The sequence below is a fragment of the Acyrthosiphon pisum genome, chromosome A2 (genome assembly GCF_005508785.2).
Source record: "Acyrthosiphon pisum isolate AL4f chromosome A2, pea_aphid_22Mar2018_4r6ur, whole genome shotgun sequence".
In the NCBI taxonomy this organism is placed as follows: Eukaryota; Metazoa; Arthropoda; class Insecta; order Hemiptera; family Aphididae; genus Acyrthosiphon; species Acyrthosiphon pisum.
In genome coordinates, this window is record NC_042495.1 from 71,457,631 (window position 1) to 71,460,086 (window position 2,456).

At 29.0% G+C, this 2,456-nt stretch overlaps 1 protein-coding gene across 1 annotated transcript in view; it reads right to left on the minus strand.

The window, feature by feature from the left end:
* The window catches only part of LOC100572769 (tubulin glycylase 3A-like), a 110,393-nt gene extending 109,763 nt beyond the window's left edge, over positions 1-630 (minus strand). Inside the window, exon 1 of the mRNA XM_029489495.1 lies at positions 480-630. The gene's annotated coding sequence lies outside the window, so the exon portion shown is untranslated. The remainder of the gene's footprint in view (positions 1-479) is intronic.
* Between the last annotated feature and the right edge of the window lie 1,826 nt (positions 631-2,456).

Genomic DNA, 2,456 nt, shown 5'->3' on the forward strand with positions numbered 1-2,456 from the left:
AATTCATTTTTAATACTATAAAAGTTATATATACCTATAATCTATGTATTATATATTTATATTATAGTCGTCGATTATAAGTCACTTAGATTTATAATAACGCGTGCCGATTTGTTTTATAAATAAATATTAATAGAATACTATGGTAAATACACGTAGGTCAACCACTAACCGCAGTCCGCAGCTATAACAATATTATGGTTGCCTGACACCTATAATGCACGTTCGTACCTATATTATACGCCGTATTTTATGATGTTGGACTATCGGCATATAGGCATTAGCCATTAGGTGTTGCTTATGTGATGCGGGTCGGCAATCCGCAGATTTATATAGGTACGTCGCACATAATATTGAAATAGTCATTCAAAACGTTGACGAATTTTACGGCGTGGAATCCGTCCTAATGTACTCTTTAGACAATGTTGTTATTTGTAATTTGTATTGTAACTGAATACTTACCGCAAGTATTTACTTACCGTAAGTGTTAATTATATTAATTGATATTTGATCTGCAACGTCGATAGTCGTTACAAGTTCATGTTAACCGCACACCGTGCCGCACGAGGCGCAACAATATTATAATATGATCAATGTACGACCTCAATACAATAAAATCTCGTGAACTATTTGCATTAAATAACAATATGATATATAATATACCTAAGTTAAAATATAATATTGATTATTATAATACATAGGTATAGTCGTAAGTCGTGCAAATGTGCAATTTGCTTATTTAATTTAAAATACCATTATCAGCAGTGGTACGAATTTGAATTCCTTATTTAACGCTGTTCAATAGTTTGTACCTGCACCCACCACCGGCGATCATGTTTTAAATATCATAATTTATGAGTTATGACTTATTTTTAGTGCTTTTGAGTCGATAATTGTAGATGATGTCATTATTATCATAATATTCATTCGAACGATTATATTAAGTATTCTATCAAGCCAATTTTAATTTTTCACAGATTGTAGGTACTGCAATAATTATTATTCGTATGCTATTCTCTGAGGTAATTGATAGTAGTTGAGTAATTTAATTTCAACAAACAAATAGTTGCAATTGTCATATATAACTATATAAGCGTGTTTAGTGAATTACCCGCGAATTGGATGTCGTTAAAAAAATTTCGCGTTTAAACCGGTTGCGACTGCATCTGCCGTTTCGGTGTGTTCTGAAGTTGTCGACGAGTCGAGTGCGTCATGCAAATTGTGTAATGAAGTTTAAAATGTTGTACAGCAATCGTTAATTAATAATTAAAAATGTTAAGCGAGATAAATAGGTAGTGTTATAATAATAATAACGAAAACAATATATAATAATATATTGTATTTAGACGCGAAGTATATACATATATAAACTGCAAAACATGTTAAGGTTCGAGACGATGAGCTATAGTTAGATACACTTCTTTTTTTATTTTATCTTCCATAGAAAATAAATTATAACGCACAATGGACGTTTTTAATTGCTACGGGCATGGACCCAAAAAATTTAAACTATATATTTATTTATTTATATATATCAAACAAATTCTTATTTTTAACTCATATCTGCGCAAAAATTCTCCCCCTCGAGTGCAAAATCTAATAAATTTAAGTCATAATACAATTAATTATTAAATAATCATGTTATATTTATTATAAATCTCTACTATGCATTTTGGAATATTCTTAGAGATTAGGTACCACAAAATTATTGCAGTATACCTATACCTTACCTATAGGCTATAATCTATACAAACTCAACAAAGCATGCGTATCCGAAAATATTATTGGCATTTTGACACGAAACATTGTATGTATCGATAATGTTATAATGTTATTAACAAAATGTCACGACAATAATAATATATAAAACGCACATTACATATGAAAGAAACTGCATACAGAACATATTTATCGTCTATTGCCATTTGTCATTACAGTAAATAATATCATTATAACACGTATCACTGTTCTCTTAACTTAAATTTAAAAACACATTTTCAATTAATGCTGTAATAAAGCTGAAATTTATCGAATCAGATGATAGGTATAAGTACAAAAAATTAAAATTAAAAATTTTAAAATAACCATTTTAAACGTTAAAAAGGTGGGTAAGTGGATGTCGCTCTGCTGTACAGTAGGTTACAAGTGGGTCACTGTATAATGGACAGTATTAAATTTGAATTCAATGATATAATATCACTGTATAAGAAAAACGATTCTGAGCGGAGACGGTATATCAGTCTATGTATTAGACATATATATACTTATCTATGGTATTAAAAAAAAATTGACCTATAATAGGTACCTATAATAAATTCCAAATTAATCATATCATAATATCTATTAGTACTTATAAGTTATAACGCGTTATACATCAACAAAAACCGTGGTAAAATCATAGATATATAATAGTATACTTTAGAAGTTTTAGTACCCACGAATAATATTATACAATC